The following is a 20,059-nucleotide window of genomic DNA, read 5'->3' on the forward strand; positions in this document are numbered from 1 at the left end:
CCCCATCCTGCATCGTCGATGTAGAGCTTGCCACGACGACTCTTGGTCATCTGGCCCACGGCATAACCCTGGAGTCCTTCAAAGTTGCCCTCCAAGAACTTGAGACCATCATGCGATAGCCCCACGGTGGGCGCCAACTATCGTGGTTTTGTCACGGCAGATGTCCTCTTGAAAGGGCTTAGTCGTGGAACCATCGCTATGGGTTAGCTTGAAGGGGTTAAAGCGGACAAGGGACGCAAGAGAGTTTATACTAGTTCGGCCCCTTCGATGAAGGTAAAAGCCTACGTCTATTTGTGATGGAATTTATGGGGTTTTGATGACCAGGGAGCGAATATGCTTCGCCTAAGTCTCGAGTTGTTGTCTGTTATCCTGAACCGCCGCCGGGTCGTCCCCTTATATACATGGGTTGACGCCCGTCGGTTTAAGGAGTCCCGAGACCGGCTCATAAGCGTGTCCGGTTCGGTCTCCACTACTTCTATCTTACAATACAAGTTACATACCAAAAGCCGGTTTACAGCTGCAGGCCTTAAAACGGTCCTGGGCCCTGGGCCTTACACAACATCCTCATCTGTCTTCATGGGCTTCAAGCATAACCAACTACTGATGAAGTTAACCCAGCCTCTCCTGGCCGGTTTACACCCAATAGTAATATCGCCAACACACCGCCTATGGGTGCGATTTAATATCTGATGCTCAGTTGTGTTAGTCTTGCTATTTATATTAGTTATTTCTGTATTTTATACATTCTTAAAAATGCCATTTCTATGCATATGTTATAACTTTTAAACCATTGGTCCGATTAAAATATGTTATATATGTAAGTTTCTTAGAATTTCGTCAAGTTTCTTAATAAGTTATTTTCACATATGTCAACAATTTTTAACTTGGTGTCTGAATTAAAATTGCTCAAATACCCTTGTAAAATTGCTAAACTCGTAACTAATTAAGTTCATTTTGGATCACAAAATTTTATATATGGTTTAGGAAAGTACAAATGTGTAGATTGCAACTAAACTCATAGCTAATTAACTTTATTTTCACATATACCATTGAGTTTCAGGTTAGCAGCTCCTATAATACAGGTTAGCAGCTCCTCATTAAATGCCATGAGGTATTTTTGAGGGATCCTATCTAAATATTTCCCACCTCATTTAATATGACTAGATAGAGTAGTTTACTTCTGTTTCACCGCCTTGCCATGTTGCAGCATTTAATATTGTTGTGTAATTAAATGCCTTTCCGATTAGTGCTTTCCAAAGGAGTACACTGAGTGTTACATCTCAAGGCGTCTGTTGGGTTGTGATGCAACGAAGAAATTTATGGTTACATCAAATCACACAATTTATTAAAAGAATACATGTTTTATGAACATATTAAATCACACGGTTCACCTAGAATGTAACATGTGCAATACATAACTAGATTAAAGTGATTTTTTGAACTTTTGCATGTGCTATTGACAGTACAATGCACACGTTCCATCTGACATGTAACGTGTGTGATGACTAGTATCATCGCAAATGGTATATGGGAAGAAACAACAAGAGATAGTTATGCCATCACAAGCAATTTAATGAAATGAATTGGCAGTGATTGACTCCATATTCTCATATGATTCTTGGTTTAGAAATCACGTGGGATGGTTTTATGATTGCAAACATTTCCCTGTGGTCAGTTATGGACTCCCCTATAGCCAACCCACTCAATCACATGGTATCGGAAACATTATGAGGTGCCATGTTGTTAAGACTACAATGTCAATGCCATCTGAAGAAGTTAAAACATGGGTTTTTTTACCTGTTTTTGGAAAAATGAAAGATAAAGAATAACCTAACAGATTATTATGAGAACACAATGATTCATGTTGTTGATGGGCACCTCACATATTGCCATGAGAGCATCAATTATCAATGTTAACTAAGATAGTGATCTTTCCTCGCTCAGGAAGCTTACCTTAATATGACTATAGATATGATGGCCTTGGGTTGCGAAGTGCCACCAAACAAAAAAATATGATAAATATGACCAAGTTTTTTGAGGTGTATATATACCAAGGGTATCAGAAATCAACCCCAACCGGGTGTGCATAAGAACCTAGGCAGGGTGTCCATGCACCAATGTCCTTCCTGACCTTGTTCCTTGGACTTTTGATTCCCTTCCTTTATTAAATTGAACCTCCTAATTTTCCAGACTTCCCCTGGAACTCCAAAAACCTATTTTCACTTAAAGCATAAGTATTGAAAACATGAACTAGCTCTACAAAATTGATTAATATGTTGGTCCAAATAAATTTGAATATTTTTGTAATTAATAGAATTATGGAATGAATAGAACAAAAAACATAGATAAATTAAGAAGATATCATTGGTTCCCTTTTGTAGCCAATGTGCTTTACCGTCAATCTTAGTTTGGATGCTATATAAATAGTAATGCACTTATCACCTGTCAATGTGCGGAATGATTCAGTTCAACAAGCTAAACTTAGATAGGTGATAGATATACTATTTATTTTAAGTTGTAAGACGTGTGCCAAGTTTAGTTCACTTAGTTGTATTCCTCTGGTTAATTTTGCTTCCTTGCTTTCCTCTTGGCCTTACGACCTAACTATTTATACTATCTATAGGGCACGGACATTATAAGAACCTCCGAATGATAGAAACCAAAACACACACCATCTTCACAACATTCTTTGCCTTCTCTCAGAAAAATCACCGACATTCTGCCATTATACCATGGAGGCCTGGAGGAAGACAACCATGTGTTGCTTGATTCTTTTCTGCCTTATGGCTACATGTAGTAAGTATAATTATCCATAGTATCAGCATTTCGCCGAAGTTTCATGCTGTGCAATGACATATCAACATTGCTGGACACATTCATTCATATTACTTCTCCTAACCTTGTCTATTTATCCATAGGTGAGGTTTCATCTACCGAAAACATGTGCTATCACAACCATTGGAATAAATGCCATCCTGATCAAAATGGAATGTGTCGAGATAGTTGTGTGAAAGATGGATGGGATGATGGACAATGCCGGAACAGGTTTAAAAGACTAAAGGGTGCCAAGTGCGAATGTTACCCTAAGACTTGTGATCATTAGGGAGGCAACATGCGACTTTCTTCTACCAAGTTACTACTATTTATAAATTTACATCGGTTTTAATGATTGACGTCAAACATGTTGTAACACCAATCATGGTGAATACTATATCACCTTCTATTTATTTCTTTATTCCAGACCATTGTATTCAAATTATGATGTTACACAATTATACCTAATTACTGTTTGATGTATCCTTAAACTTAACAGATTTTTGAGTCCTTATTAGCAACATTTGATATTTCACTCGCATGCATCATCCTAGTAAGAAATCATATGTTTATTTACTAGGTTTGGTAATCAATGTGAATAAATTAAATGAGCCTTGATGAAAATTTACGATATACCCTAAAAAGTGGGGTAAAGAATCACACATAAGTTCCATCTTTTGTTAGATCAAAGTGGGATGAGACCTCAAATGTATTACTAAGAACACCTCATAGTTGTATCCTTAATCTTAATGTACTGAGCATGCCCATGTTGCTTCAGGCAGCCCCATAAATGATGCTAGACATCACCTCGGGTGTCTTTCAAATTTATACTAGACATGCATCATATTAAATCTCATTGATTCCCAAAAGATTCAATCTAATATAGGTAAAATCATAGCATGAGCAAGATTCAACCCAACAAAAAGAAGCTCAAAATAAGAGGTGATACCTCATAGATGTCTAGGATCTTTGAATATATTGAGGTGACACCCTATATAGTGCATGAATAACTTTGAATACCATCCGTTGAATTACCTCCGTCCAATGAATGATAGGAGGCAAATCCAAGCATCCGCGTCCAATGGATTAACTAATTGGTTGCACCAGATTGTGCCACCTTGCATCTCTAGACATCTCTATCTTGCCAGTCGTATGAGGTGGTTATGTGGTCTGGCGTGAATGAATTGAAGTTGTAGTAGTATCATGTTGCTATGTGCTTTTCTAGAAATCTGTATCTTGCCAGTTGTAGTAGTATCAATAGTTGGGTTTCCCGGCTCCTGTGCTTGCCTCTAACGCTCACGACCCATTCGGCTAAGAGTGTAAAGGGAGAACCACTACGACTGCGCCGACATTTCAATTGTATCAGCGGCTCAGTGGAGAAAGGCGAAAACTAAATGTCCTTGTAAGCGTAAACTATTCGGCAATGGGAAGACAGTGTCAAACAATGGTTCGTTGCAGATCATCCACGTAAAACGAGGGGCTTTTCTTCAAATAGGCAGAAGTGAATAGCGGCTTAAACCCCGACCAGTTGCAGAACACTTCACACATCAGGGGCTATTCGCTAGTACCCACAGTTAAGATCTTAAAGACTAAGTGAAAGCTATGAAACCAAAATAGTCGGATTACTTCATTTCATATGCGTGGACCGCCTTTGGGAACCAAGACATTGGCTAAGGGTTGAAACTGCACATGAAACACCCTTTGTATCCTGTGCTTGCCTCTAAAGCCAATTCGGTCACACAAGAGTAAAAATATAAGGGCAAATAAATATATACGCTCGTACATTGGCACATCAAGCCACATTTATTACCAAACAAAAAGCATGTCTTTACATCGTGCTAACTTTGTCATTCCGAAGTATAATGTGTCCTTGGGACACCGCTCCTCAGTGATCTGAGCTCCCTCCATCACCCCAATCAAGTACTACTCCACGGTCTGATTCTTCCCTTCAGGGGGCCCGAGGCCATGAGCGTCACATCAATACGCCGATAGTTAGTCGCCATGCAAGCATACGCCCATTGGATGCCCTCCAGTGATTCACCTGAGGGCCGACCTCTCGCAGGTGGGCCTGTGGACCGAAGAAGATGCTATGCAGCGCTGCCGCGGGCCAGAGCTGGACGTAAAGATCTTGCAGTGCCGGCTTCACCATCCGAAAAAGCTCCATGAGTAGCTTCATTTGTTTATTGAGCAGCTCTGGGTACGATGGTGCCTGGAACAGATTCTAGAACGCCTTCTCCGTGGCATGGACCTCTTGAGCACCGAAGTAGCGGTCGACGTCTGAAGCGCTCCTCATGAGGTCCCTGAAAGCCTCTGCGGATCGCCATACTTGGGTGAGCTCAATGAACCCCTTGCGGCAAAAAATACACTGATGCAAAAAACGGCTTACCAACAATGATTTGCTTCACTTGCTGCAGCACTTTGCGGTCCGCCCGGGCCTGGGTCTGGACCTCAGCGTATGCCAGGCTCTTGAGCTCCATGGTCACCTTCTTCTCATCTACCTGAAAGGCGTCGTGATCAACGTACATGCCTTTAAGGGTGTCCTTGTCCTTGATGACCCGGGCCTGGTCGTTTCCCCGAGTTACCCTTTCTTCGGCTAGCTCCTTCTCGGCCCGAGCGGCTGCAGCCTTTGCTGCTCCGCCTCACGCCGAGCTCTACTTAGCTCAACCTTAAGAGCCTCAAGCTCTGTCACTACGGCTATCAAAACCAAAGGCTCAGGTATTAGCATTATATCATAAAACAATACGCAAAGTAAATTTGATAGCATGGTGCTTTTTTAGCCTATACCTTGAGCCTGCTTATCGTAGTTTTGTCACGGCAATATGTCCTTGTGAAATGACTTAGTGGTGAGGCCATCGCACCTAGGTGGTAGCTTGAACGGGGTTGGTTGGAGTTGAGAGACACAAGTTTTACCCAGGTTCGGCCCCTCGTGATGTTGGAAAAAGCCTACATCCTGCTTAATTGATATTGATGATGGTGATGATCTTGATTACAATGGTGCTATTTTGCTACCTCTCATCTCGAGAGCATCTACTTTGATCTTGTCTAATACTTGTCTGTCTACCACCCTTTGGGGTGTGTTGCCCTTCCTTATATAAGTTGAAGGGGCGCCTTCATGTAGAGTCCTAGTAGGATTACAACTAGTCTCCTTTCTATTTCAAGCCGGAGTCTAGTTCGGGTCTTCTCCTGGCAAGGTTCGTCGGCCGGGTCGTGATCTTCCTGGCTGGGTTTACCCAGTCTGGGCCTTCTCCATGAGCCGGCCTCCAGCCTCTTCGTGAGCTGGCTTTCTACTTGGTTGCACACTGGGCCTTTAGTCCTTGTCGTCCAGGTCGACCCGTTAAGTCAGGTGACTCATGGGCCGCCAAGTGATGGGCCGGGTTACACCTCCTGGCCTGGTCAAACCATGGGGAATATCCCCAACGTTAGCCCTAGTTTAATTTGGATTTATCCATGTTAAACTTATCCTGAAAAATAACACAAGAACAAATTTGATAGGTTATGCACCGGGTCGAGGGTTCTTCTGGACCAACGTATGTTCATCCTACAGTCCTTGTCATTTCCTTCTTTGAAGACACCCGACCGAGTCAATCTTTGTCAGGTCCTGCAAATTTTCCACACATAGAAATTATTGAGTTACTCCATATCATGACATCATCTCAACCACCTTGATACATGTCCATGATCTCATAACTAATCTTTTTTTAGCAGATATGTCAAACTTTGTCAATGCAAAAATTCAAGCGCTTCATCAATGGAATTCCTCTTGGAAAGTCCGAGTCTCTTTGTTACATCACTGGGACGGCTTCAAAATCAACTATATGACGCTGGTTTCTTGTAGAAAAATATTGGGGGAAAATAATCCATTTGAGTCGGCTTTCAATGCTCTGGTTCGACAAAATTATTGGGCTTAAGATATCCTTATGATACTGAGCCGGCTTTGAATACGTCGGCTTGATAAAAAAATTGGACTTAAGATATCCGTCTGATAATCAGTCAGCTTGAGGATGTAGAGCTTGTCGAGTTGCGATCGTCGAAGTTGCCGAGTTACAGAGATTGATGATGCCGGGCCATGATTGTTCCTGACAATGGGTCATGATTGTTGCTAACAGTAGTTCATGTAATTTGTTGTCCTTGGTTTCTTCAGACCAAGTCCTTATAGGAAGGATCCTCCCAGGTTGGGTTTTCCCAGCCCGGGTCAATCTGAATTTTATTTCAACTCCAATATATGTATCAACTGTAACCCCAAGCTCGAGTTAGCACCTTGTGATGACTTGGTGCTTGCTTTTGTAATTATAGCTTCAAATTGTTGAGTCGGTTTTCCGGGCCTTTCTATGAATAGCTTGGAGGAGATAAACTTTGCAAATTTCTCAACAAAAAATATGTTATATATGTAAGTTTCTTAGAATTTCGTCAAGTTTCTTAATAAGTTATTTTCACATATGTCAACAATTTTTAACTTGGTGTCTGAATTAAAATTGCTCAAATACCCTTGTAAAATTGCTAAACTCGTAACTAATTAAGTTCGTTTTGGATCACAAAATTTTATATATGGTTTAGGAAAGTACAAATGTGTAGATTGCAACTAAACTCATAGCTAATTAACTTTATTTTCACATATACCATTGAGTTTCAGGTTAGCAGCTCCTATAATACAGTTTAGGGAAGAACCTTAATTATCCTCATTAAATGCCATGAGGTATTTTTGAGGGATCCTATCTAAATATTTTCCACCTCATTTAATATGACTAGATAGAGTAGTTTACTTCTGTTTCACCGCCTTGCCATGTTGCAGCATTTAATATTGTTGTGTAATTAAATGCCTTTCCGATTAGTGCTTTCCAAAGGAGTACACTGAGTGTTACATCTCAAGGCGTCTGTTGGGTTGTGATGCAACGAAGAAATTTATGGTTACATCAAATCACACAATTTATTAAAAGAATACATGTTTTATGAACATATTAAATCACACGGTTCACCTAGAATGTAACATGTGCAATACATAACTAGATTAAAGTGATTTTTTGAACTTTTGCATGTGCTATTGACAGTACAATGCACACGTTCCATCTGACATGTAACGTGTGTGATGACTAGTATCATCGCAAATGGTATATGGGAAGAAACAACAAGAGATAGTTATGCCATCACAAGCAATTTAATGAAATGAATTGGCAGTGATTGACTCCATATTCTCATATGATTCTTGGTTTAGAAATCACGTGGGATGGTTTTATGATTGCAAACATTTCCCTGTGGTCAGTTATGGACTCCCCTATAGCCAACCCACTCAATCACATGGTATCGGAAACATTATGAGGTGCCATGTTGTTAAGACTACAATGTCAATGCCATCTGAAGAAGTTAAAACATGGGTTTTTTTACCTGTTTTTGGAAAAATGAAAGATAAAGAATAACCTAACAGATTATTATGAGAGCACAATGATTCATGTTGTTGATGGGCACCTCACATATTGCCATGAGAGCATCAATTATCAATGTTAACTAAGATAGTGATCTTTCCTCGCTCAGGAAGCTTACCTTAATATGACTATAGATATGATGGCCTTGGGTTGCGAAGTGCCACCAAACAAAAAAATATGATAAATATGACCAAGTTTTTTGAGGTGTATATATACCAAGGGTATCAGAAATCAACCCCAACCGGGTGTGCATAAGAACCTAGGCAGGGTGTCCATGCACCAATGTCCTTCCTGACCTTGTTCCTTGGACTCTTGATTCCCTTCCTTTATTAAATTGAACCTCCTAATTTTCCAGACTTCCCCTGGAACTCCAAAAACCTATTTTCACTTAAAGCATAAGTATTGAAAACATGAACTAGCTCTACAAAATTGATTAATATGTTGGTCCAAATAAATTTGAATATTTTTGTAATTAATAGAATTGTGGAATGAATAGAACAAAAAACATAGATAAATTAAGAAGATATCATTGGTTCCCTTTTGTAGCCAATGTGCTTTACCGTCAATCTTAGTTTGGATGCTATATAAATAGTAATGCACTTATCACCTGTCAATGTGCGGAATGATTCAGTTCAACAAGCTAAACTTAGATAGGTGATAGATATACTATTTATTTTAAGTTGTAAGACGTGTGCCAAGTTTAGTTCACTTAGTTGTATTCCTCTGGTTAATTTTGCTTCCTTGCTTTCCTCTTGGCCTTACGACCTAACTATTTATACTATCTATAGGGCACGGACATTATAAGAACCTCCGAATGATAGAAACCAAAACACACACCATCTTCACAACATTCTTTGCCTTCTCTCAGAAAAATCACCGACATTCTGCCATTATACCATGGAGGCCTGGAGGAAGACAACCATGTGTTGCTTGATTCTTTTCTGCCTTATGGCTACATGTAGTAAGTATAATTATCCATAGTATCAGCATTTCGCCGAAGTTTCATGCTGTGCAATGACATATCAACATTGCTGGACACATTCATTCATATTACTTCTCCTAACCTTGTCTATTTATCCATAGGTGAGGTTTCATCTACCGAAAACATGTGCTATCACAACCATTGGAATAAATGCCATCCTGATCAAAATGGAATGTGTCGAGATAGTTGTGTGAAAGATGGATGGGATGATGGACAATGCCGGAACAGGTTTAAAAGACTAAAGGGTGCCAAGTGCGAATGTTACCCTAAGACTTGTGATCATTAGGGAGGCAACATGCGACTTTCTTCTACCAAGTTACTACTATTTATAAATTTACATCGGTTTTAATGATTGACGTCAAACATGTTGTAACACCAATCATGGTGAATACTATATCACCTACTATTTATTTCTTTATTCCAGACCATTGTATTCAAATTATGATGTTACACAATTATACCTAATTACTATTTGATGTATCCTTAAACTAAACAGATTTTTGAGTCCTTATTAGCAACATTTGATATTTAACTCGCATGCATCATCCTAGTAAGAAATCATATGTTTATTTACTAGGTTTGGTAATCAATGTGAATAAATTAAATGAGCCTTGATGAAAATTTACGATATACCCTAAAAAGTGGGGTAAAGAATCACACATAAGTTCCATCTTTTGTTAGATCAAAGTGGGATGAGACCTCAAATGTATTACTAAGAACACCTCATAGTTGTATCCTTAATCTTAATGTACTGAGCATGCCCATGTTGCTTCAGGCAGCCCCATAAATGATGCTAGACATCACCTCGGGTGTCTTTCAAATTTATACTAGACATGCATCATATTAAATCTCATTGATTCCCAAAAGATTCAATCTAATATAGGTAAAATCATAGCATGAGCAAGATTCAACCCAACAAAAAGAAGCTCAAAATAAGAGGTGATACCTCGTAGATGTCTAGGATCTTTGAATATATTGAGGTGACACCCTATATAGTGCATGAATAACTTTGAATACCATCCGTTGAATTACCTCCGTACAATGAATGATAGGAGGCAAATCCAAGCATCCGCGTCCAATGGATTAACTAATTGGTTGCACCATATTGTGCCACCTTGCATCTCTAGACATCTCTATCTTGCCAGTCGTATGAGGTGGTTATGTGGTCTGGCGTGAATGAATCGAAGTTGTAGTAGTATCATGTTGCTATGTGCTTTTCTAGAAATCTGTATCTTGCCAGTTGTAGTAGTATCAATAGTTGGGTTTCCCGGCTCCTGTGCTTGCCTCTAACGCTCACGACCCATTCGGCTAAGAGTGTAAAGGGAGAACCACTACGACTGCGCCGACATTTCAATTGTATCAGCGGCTCAGTGGAGAAAGGCGAAAACTAACTGTCCTTGTAAGCGTAAACTATTCGGCAATGGGAAGACAGTGTCAAACAATGGTTCGTTGCAGATCATCCACGTAAAACGAGGGGCTTTTCTTCAAATAGGCAGAAGTGAATAGCGGCTTAAACCCCGACCAGTTGCAGACCACTTCACACATCAGGGGCTATTCGCTAGTACCCACAGTTAAGATCTTAAAGACTAAGTGAAAGCTATGAAACCAAAATAGTCGGATTACTTCATTTCATATGCGTGGACCGCCTTTGGGAACCAAGACATCGGCTAAGGGTTGAAACTGCACATGAAACACCCTTTGTATCATGTGCTTGCCTCTAAAGCCAATTCGGTCACACAAGAGTAAAAATATAAGGGCAAATAAATATATACGCTCGTACATTGGAACATAAAGCCACATTTATTACCAAACAAAAAGCATGTCTTTACATCGTGCTAACTTTGTCATTCCGAAGTATAATGTGTCCTTGGGACACCGCTCCTCAGTGATCTGAGCTCCCTCCATCACCCCAATCAAGTACTACTCCACGGTCTGATTCTTCCCTTCAGGGGGCCTGAGGCCATGAGCGTCACATCAATACGCCGATAGTTAGTCGCCATGCAAGCATACGCCCATTGGATGCCCCCAGTGATTCACCTGAGGGCCGACCTCTCGCAGGTGGGCCTGTGGACCGAAGAAGATGCTATGCAGCGCTGCCGCAGGCCAGAGCTGGACGTAAAGATCTTGCAGTGCCGGCTTCACCATCCGAAAAAGCTCCATGAGTAGCTTCATTTGGTTATTGAGCAGCTCTAGGTACGATGGTGCCTGGAACAGATTCTAGAACGCCTTCTCCGTGGCATGGACCTCTTGAGCACCGAAGTAGCGGCCGACGTCTGAAGCGCTCCTCATGAGGTCCCTGAAAGCCTCTGCGGATCGCCATACCTGGGTGAGCTCAATGAACCCCTTGCGGCAAAAAATACACTGATGCAAAAAACGGCTTACCAACAACGATTTGCTTCACTTGCTGCAGCACTTTGCGGTCCGCTCGGGCCTGGGTCTGGACCTCAGCGTATGCCAGGCTCTTGAGCTCCGTGGTCACCTGCTTCTCATCTACCTGAAAGGCGTCGTGATCAACGTACATGCCTTTAAGGGTGTCCTTGACCTTGATGACCCGGGCCTGGTCGTTTCCCCGAGTTACCCTTTCTTCGGCTAGCTCCTTCTCGGCCCGAGCGGCTGCAGCCTTTGCTGCTCCGCCTCACGCCGAGCTCTACTTAGCTCAACCTTAAGAGCCTCAAGCTCTGTCACTACGGCTATCAAAACCAAAGGCTCAGGTATTAGCATTATATCATAAAACAATACGCAAAGTAAATTTGATAGCATGGTGCTTTTTTAGCCTATACCTTGAGCCTGCTTATCGTAGTTTTGTCACGGCAATATGTCCTTGTGAAATGACTTAGTGGTGAGGCCATCGCACCTAGGTGGTAGCTTGAACGGGGTTGGTTGGAGTTGAGAGACACAAGTTTTACCCAGGTTCGGCCCCTCGTGATGTTGGAAAAAGCCTACATCCTGCTTAATTGATATTGATGATGGTGATGATCTTGATTACAATGGTGCTATTTTGCTACCTCTCATCTCGAGAGCATCTACTTTGATCTTGTCTAATACTTGTCTGTCTACCACCCTTTGGGGTGCGTTGCCCTTCCTTATATAAGTTGAAGGGGCGCCTTCATGTAGAGTCCTAGTAGGATTACAACTAGTCTCCTTTCTATTTCAAGCCGGAGTCTAGTTCGGGTCTTCTCCTGGCAAGGTTCGTCGGCCGGGTCGTGATCTTCCTGGCTGGGTTTACCCAGTCTGGGCCTTCTCCATGAGCCGGCCTCCAGCCTCTTCGTGAGCTGGCTTTCTACTTGGTTGCACATTGGGCCTTTAGTCCTTGTCGTCCAGGTCGACCCGTTAAGTCAGGTGACTCATGGGCCGCCAAGTGATGGGCCAGGTTACACCTCCTGGCCAGGTCAAACCATGGGGAATATCCCCAACGTTAGCCCTAGTTTAATTTGAATTTATCCATGTTAAACTTATCCTGAAAAATAACACAAGAACAAATTTGATAGGTTATGCACCGGGTCGAGGGTTCTTCTGGACCAACGTATGTTCATCCTATAGTCCTTGTCATTTCCTTCTTTGAAGACACCCGACCGAGTCAATCTTTGTCAGGTCGTGCAAATTTTCCACACATAGAAATTATTGAGTTACTCCATATCATGACATCATCTCAACCACCTTGATACATGTCCATGATCTCATAACTAATCTTTTTTTAGCAGATATGTCAAACTTTGTCAATGCAAAAATTCAAGCGCTTCATCAATGGAATTCCTCTTGGAAAGTCCGAGTCTCTTTGTTACATCACTGGGACGGCTTTAAAATCAACTATATGACGCTGGTTTCTTGTAGAAAAATATTGGGGGAAAAATAATCCATTTGAGTCGGCTTTCAATGCTCTAGTTCGACAAAATTATTGGACTTAAGATATCCTTATGATACTGAGCCGGCTTTGAATACGTCGGCTTGATAAAAAAATTGGACTTAAGATATCCGTCTGATAATCAGTCAGCTTGAGGATGTAGAGCTTGTCGAGTTGCGATCGTCGAAGTTGCCGAGTTACAGAGATTGATGATGCCGGGCCATGATTGTTCCTGACAATGGGTCATGATTGTTGCTAACAGTAGTTCATGTAATTTGTTGTCCTTGGTTTCTTCAGACCAAGTCCTTATAGGAAGGATCCTCCCAGGTTGGGTTTTCCCAGCCCGGGTCAATCTGAGTTTTATTTCTACTCCAATATATGTATCAACTGTAACCCCAAGCTTGAGTTAGCACCTTGTGATGACTTGGTGCTTGCTTTTGTAATTATAGCTTCAAATTGTTGAGTCGGTTTTCCGGGCCTTTCTATGAATAGCTTGGAGGAGATAAACTTTGCAAATTTCTCAACAAAAAATATGTTATATATGTAAGTTTCTTAGAATTTCGTCAAGTTTCTTAATAAGTTATTTTCACATATGTCAACAATTTTTAACTTGGTGTGTGAATTAAAATTGCTCAAATACCCTTGTAAAATTGCTAAACTCGTAACTAATTAAGTTCATTTTGGATCACAAAATTTTATATATGGTTTAGGAAAGTACAAATGTGTAGATTGCAACTAAACTCATAGCTAATTAACTTTATTTTCACATATACCATTGAGTTTCAGGTTAGCAGCTCCTATAATACAGTTTAGGGAAGAACCTTAATTATCCTCATTAGATGCCATGAGGTATTTTTGAGGGATCCTATCTAAATATTTCCCACCTCATTTAATATGACTAGATAGAGTAGTTTACTTCTGTTTCACCGCCTTGCCATGTTGCAGCATTTAATATTGTTGTGTAATTAAATGCCTTTCCGATTAGTGCTTTCCAAAGGAGTACACTGAGTGTTACATCTCAAGGCGTCTGTTGAGTTCTGATGCAACGAAGAAATTTATGGTTACATCAAATCACACAATTTATTAAAAGAATACATGTTTTATGAACATATTAAATCACACGGTTCACCTAGAATGTAACATGTGCAATACATAACTAGATTAAAGTGATTTTTTGAACTTTTGCATGTGCTATTGACAGTACAATGCACACGTTCCATCTGACATGTAACGTGTGTGATGACTAGTATCATCGCAAATGGTATATGGGAAGAAACAACAAGAGATAGTTATGCCATCACAAGCAATTTAATGAAATGAATTGGCAGTGATTGACTCCATATTCTCATATGATTCTTGGTTTATAAATCACGTGGGATGGTTTTATGATTGCAAACATTTCCCTGTGGTCAGTTATGGACTCCCCTATAGCCAACCCACTCAATCACATGGTATCGGAAACATTATGAGGTGCCATGTTGTTAAGACTACAATGTCAATGCCATCTGAAGAAGTTAAAACATGGGTTTTTTTACCTGTTTTTGGAAAAATGAAAGATAAAGAATAACCTAACAGATTATTATGAGAGCACAATGATTCATGTTGTTGATGGGCACCTCACATATTGCCATGAGAGCATCAATTATCAATGTTAACTAAGATAGTGATCTTTCCTCGCTCAGGAAGCTTACCTTAATATGACTATAGATATGATGGCCTTGGGTTGCGAAGTGCCACCAAACAAAAAAATATGATAAATATGACCAAGTTTTTTGAGGTGTATATATACCAAGGGTATCAGAAATCAACCCCAACCGGGTGTGCATAAGAACCTAGGCAGGGTGTCCATGCACCAATGTCCTTCCTGACCTTGTTCCTTGGACTTTTGATTCCCTTCCTTTATTAAATTGAACCTCCTAATTTTCCAGACTTCCCCTGGAACTCCAAAAACCTATTTTCACTTAAAGCATAAGTATTGAAAACATGAACTAGCTCTACAAAATTGATTAATATGTTGGTCCAAATAAATTTGAATATTTTTGTAATTAATAGAATTATGGAATGAATAGAACAAAAAACATAGATAAATTAAGAAGATATCATTGGTTCCCTTTTGTAGCCAATGTGCTTTACCGTCAATCTTAGTTTGGATGCTATATAAATAGTAATGCACTTATCACCTGTCAATGTGCGGAATGATTCAGTTCAACAAGCTAAACTTAGATAGGTGATAGATATACTATTTATTTTAAGTTGTAAGACGTGTGCCAAGTTTAGTTCACTTAGTTGTATTCCTCTGGTTAATTTTGCTTCCTTGCTTTCCTCTTGGCCTTACGACCTAACTATTTATACTATCTATAGGGCACGGACATTATAAGAACCTCCGAATGATAGAAACCAAAACACACACCATCTTCACAACATTCTTTGCCTTCTCTCAGAAAAATCACCGACATTCTGCCATTATACCATGGAGGCCTGGAGGAAGACAACCATGTGTTGCTTGATTCTTTTCTGCCTTGTGGCTACATGTAGTAAGTATAATTATCCATAGTATCAGCATTTCGCCGAAGTTTCATGCTGTGCAATGACATATCAACATTGCTGGACACATTCATTCATATTACTTCTCCTAACCTTGTCTATTTATCCATAGGTGAGGTTTCATCTACCGAAAACATGTGCTATCACAACCATTGGAATAAATGCCATCCTGATCAAAATGGAATGTGTCGAGATAGTTGTGTGAAAGATGGATGGGATGATGGACAATGCCGGAACAGGTTTAAAAGACTAAAGGGTGCCAAGTGCGAATGTTACCCTAAGACTTGTGATCATTAGGGAGGCAACATGCGACTTTCTTCTACCAAGTTACTACTATTTATAAATTTACATCGGTTTTAATGATTGACGTCAAACATGTTGTAACACCAATCATGGTGAATACTATATCACCTTCTATTTATTTCTTTATTCCAGACCATTGTATTCAAATTATGATGTTACACAATTATACCTAATTATTGTTTGATGTATCCTTAAACTAAACAGATTTTTGAGTGCTTATTAGCAACATTTGATATTTCACTTGCATGCATCATCCTAGTAAGAAATCATATGTTTATTTACTAGGTTTGGTAATCAATGTGAATAAATTAAATGAGCCTTGATGAAAATTTACGATATACCCTAAAAAGTGGGGTAAAGAATCACACATAAGTTCCATCTTTTGTTAGATCAAAGTGGGATGAGACCTCAAATGTATTACTAAGAACACCTCATAGTTGTATCCTTAATCTTAATGTACTGAGCATGCCCATGTTGCTTCAGGCAGCCCCATAAATGATGCTAGACATCACCTCGGGTGTCTTTCAAATTTATACTAGACATGCATCATATTAAATCTCATTGATTCCCAAAAGATTCAATCTAATATAGGTAAAATCATAGCATGAGCAAGATTCAACCCAACAAAAAGAAGCTCAAAATAAGAGGTGATACCTCATAAATGTCTAGGATCTTTGAATATATTGACGTGACACCCTATATAGTGCATGAATAACTTTGAATACCATCCGTTGAATTACCTCCGTCCAATGAATGATAGGAGGCAAATCCAAGCATCCGCGTCCAATGGATTAACTAATTGGTTGCACCAGATTGTGCCACCTTGCATCTCTAGACATCTCTATCTTGCCAGTCGTATGAGGTGGTTATGTGGTCTGGCGTGAATGAATCGAAGTTGTAGTAGTATCATGTTGCTATGTGCTTTTCTAGAAATCTGTATCTTGCCAGTTGTAGTAGTATCAATAGTTGGGTTTCCCGGCTCCTGTGCTTGCCTCTAACGCTCACGACCCATTCGGCTAAGAGTGTAAAGGGAGAACCACTACGACTGCGCCGACATTTCAATTGTATCAGCGGCTCAGTGGAGAAAGGCGAAAACTAACTGTCCTTGTAAGCGTAAACTATTCGGCAATGGGAAGACAGTGTCAAACAAAGGTTCGTTGCAGATCATCCACGTAAAACGAGGGGCTTTTCTTCAAATAGGCAGAAGTGAATAGCGGCTTAAACCCCGACCAGTTGCAGAACACTTCACACATCAGGGGCTATTCGCTAGTACCCACAGTTAAGATCTTAAAGACTAAGTGAAAGCTATGAAACCAAAATAGTCGGATTACTTCATTTCATATGCGTGGACCGCCTTTGGGAACCAAGACATCGGCTAAGGGTTGAAACTGCACATGAAACACCCTTTGTATCTTGTGCTTGCCTCTAAAGCCAATTCGGTCACACAAGAGTAAAAATATAAGGTCAAATAAATATATACGCTCGTACATTGGAACATAAAGCCACATTTATTACCAAACAAAAAGCATGTCTTTACATCATGCTAACTTTGTCATTCCGAAGTATAATGTGTCCTTGGGACACCGCTCCTCAGTGATCTGAGCTCCCTCCATCACCCCAATCAAGTACTACTCCACGGTCTGATTCTTCCCTTCAGGGGGCCCGAGGCCATGAGCGTCACATCAACACGCCGATAGTTAGTCGCCATGCAAGCATACGCCCATTGGATGCCCTCCAGTGATTCACCTGAGGGCCGACCTCTCGCAGGTGGGCCTGTGGACCGAAGAAGATGCTATGCAGCGCTGCCGCGGGCCAGAGCTGGACGTAAAGATCTTGCAGTGCCGGCTTCACCATCCGAAAAAGCTCCATGAGTAGCTTCATTTGGTTATTGAGCAGCTCTGGGTACGATGGTGCCTGGAACAGATTCTAGAACGCCTTCTCCGTGGCATGGACCTCTTGAGCACCGAAGTAGCGGCCGACGTCTGAAGCGCTCCTCATGAGGGCCCTGAAAGCCTCTGCGGATCGCCATACTTGGGTGAGCTCAATGAACCCCTTGCGGCAAAAAATACACTGATGCAAAAAACGGCTTACCAACAACGATTTGCTTCACTTGCTGCAGCACTTTGCGGTCCGCCCGGGCCTGGGTCTGGACCTCAGCGTATGCCAGGCTCTTGAGCTCCGTGGTCACCTTCTTCTCATCTACCTGAAAGGCGTCGTGATCAACGTACATGCCTTTAAGGGTGTCCTTGACCTTGATGACCCGGGCCTGGTCGTTTCCCCGAGTTACCCTTTCTTCGGCTAGCTCCTTCTCGGCCCGAGCGGCTGCAGCCTTTACTGCTCCGCCTCACGCCGAGCTCTACTTAGCTCAACCTTAAGAGCCTCAAGCTCTGTCACTACGGCTATCAAAACCAAAGGCTCAGGTATTAGCATTATATCATAAAACAATACGCAAAGTAAATTTGATAGCATGGTGCTTTTTTAGCCTATACCTTGAGCCTGCTTATCGTAGTTTTGTCACGGCAATATGTCCTTGTGAAATGACTTAGTGGTGAGGCCATCGCACCTAGGTGGTAGCTTGAACGGGGTTGGTTGGAGTTGAGAGACACAAGTTTTACCCAGGTTCGGCCCCTCGTGATGTTGGAAAAAGCCTACATCCTGCTTAATTGATATTGATGATGGTGATGATCTTGATTACAATGGTGCTATTTTGCTACCTCTCATCTCGAGAGCATCTACTTTGATCTTGTCTAATACTTGTCTGTCTACCACCCTTTGGGGTGCGTTGCCCTTCCTTATATAAGTTGAAGGGGCGCCTTCATGTAGAGTCCTAGTAGGATTACAACTAGTCTCCTTTCTATTTCAAGCCGGAGTCTAGTTCGGGTCTTCTCCTGGCAAGGTTCGTCGGCCGGGTCGTGATCTTCCTGGCTGGGTTTACCCAGTCTGGGCCTTCTCCATGAGCCGGCCTCCAGCCTCTTCGTGAGCTGGCTTTCTACTTGGTTGCACACTGGGCCTTTAGTACTTGTCGTCCAGGTCGACCCGTTAAGTCAGGTGACTCATGGGCCGCCAAGTGATGGGCCGGGTTACACCTCCTGGCCAGGTCAAACCATGGGGAATATCCCCAACGTTATCCCTAGTTTAATTTGGATTTATCCATGTAAACTTATCCTGAAAAATAACACAAGAACAAATTTGATAGGTTATGCACCGGGTCGAGGGTTCTTCTGGACCAACGTATGTTCATCCTACAGTCCTTGTCATTTCCTTCTTTGAAGACACCCGACCGAGTCAATCTTTGTCAGGTCGTGCAAATTTTCCACACATAGAAATTATTGAGTTACTCCATATCATGACATCATCTCAACCACCTAGATACATGTCCATGATCTCATAACTAATCTTTTTTTAGCAGATATGTCAAACTTTGTCAATGCAAAAATTCAAGCGCTTCATCAATGGAATTCCTCTTGGAAAGTCCGAGTCTCTTTGTTACATCACTGGGACGGCTTCAAAATCAACTATATGACGCTGGTTTCTTGTAGAAAAATATTGGGGGAAAAATAATCCATTTGAGTCGGCTTTCAATGCTCTGGTTCGACAAAATTATTGGACTTAAGATATCCTTATGATACTGAGCCGGCTTTGAATACGTCGGCTTGATAAAAAAATTGGACTTAAGATATCCGTCGGATAATCAGTCAGCTTGAGGATGTAGAGCTTGTCGAGTTGCGATCGTCGAAGTTGCCGAGTTACAGAGATTGATGATGCCGGGCCATGATTGTTCCTGACAATGGGTCATGATTGTTGCTAACAGTAGTTCATGTAATTTGTTGTCCTTGGTTTCTTCAGACCAAGTCCTTATAGGAAGGATCCTCCCAGGTTGGGTTTTCCCAGCCCGGGTCAATCTGAATTTTATTTCAACTCCAATATATGTATCAACTGTAACCCCAAGCTCGAGTTAGCACCTTGTGATGACTTGGTGCTTGCTTTTGTAATTATAGCTTCAAATTGTTGAGTCGGTTTTCTGGGCCTTTCTATGAATAGCTTGGAGGAGATAAACTTTGCAAATTTCTCAACAAAGAATATGATACCCGGTGACGGTGTCCTGGACTAGGGGGTGCTCACCATGTCATCTCCTGATCTGTTAGATTGGGCCGAGGA

The 20,059-nt window shown here is 41.2% G+C and overlaps 3 long non-coding RNA genes across 3 annotated transcripts; all 3 read left to right on the top strand.

The window, feature by feature from the left end:
- Positions 1–2,658: 2,658 nt before the first annotated feature.
- On the top strand, positions 2,659–3,293 carry LOC119270890. The gene is made up of 2 exons (XR_005134351.1): positions 2,659–2,796; positions 2,919–3,293. It is a non-coding gene; the product is annotated as an uncharacterized LOC119270890 (long non-coding RNA).
- A 5,761-nt stretch (positions 3,294–9,054) lies between these two features.
- On the top strand, positions 9,055–9,720 carry LOC119270892. The gene is made up of 2 exons (XR_005134353.1): positions 9,055–9,192; positions 9,315–9,720. It is a non-coding gene; the product is annotated as an uncharacterized LOC119270892 (long non-coding RNA).
- A 5,730-nt stretch (positions 9,721–15,450) lies between these two features.
- On the top strand, positions 15,451–16,074 carry LOC119270893. Its single transcript, XR_005134354.1, has 2 exons — positions 15,451–15,588; positions 15,711–16,074. It is a non-coding gene; the product is annotated as an uncharacterized LOC119270893 (long non-coding RNA).
- The last annotated feature ends 3,985 nt before the right edge of the window (positions 16,075–20,059 follow it).

The sequence above is a fragment of the Triticum dicoccoides genome, chromosome 3A, assembly GCF_002162155.2.
Source record: "Triticum dicoccoides isolate Atlit2015 ecotype Zavitan chromosome 3A, WEW_v2.0, whole genome shotgun sequence".
In the NCBI taxonomy this organism is placed as follows: domain Eukaryota; kingdom Viridiplantae; phylum Streptophyta; class Magnoliopsida; order Poales; family Poaceae; genus Triticum; species Triticum dicoccoides.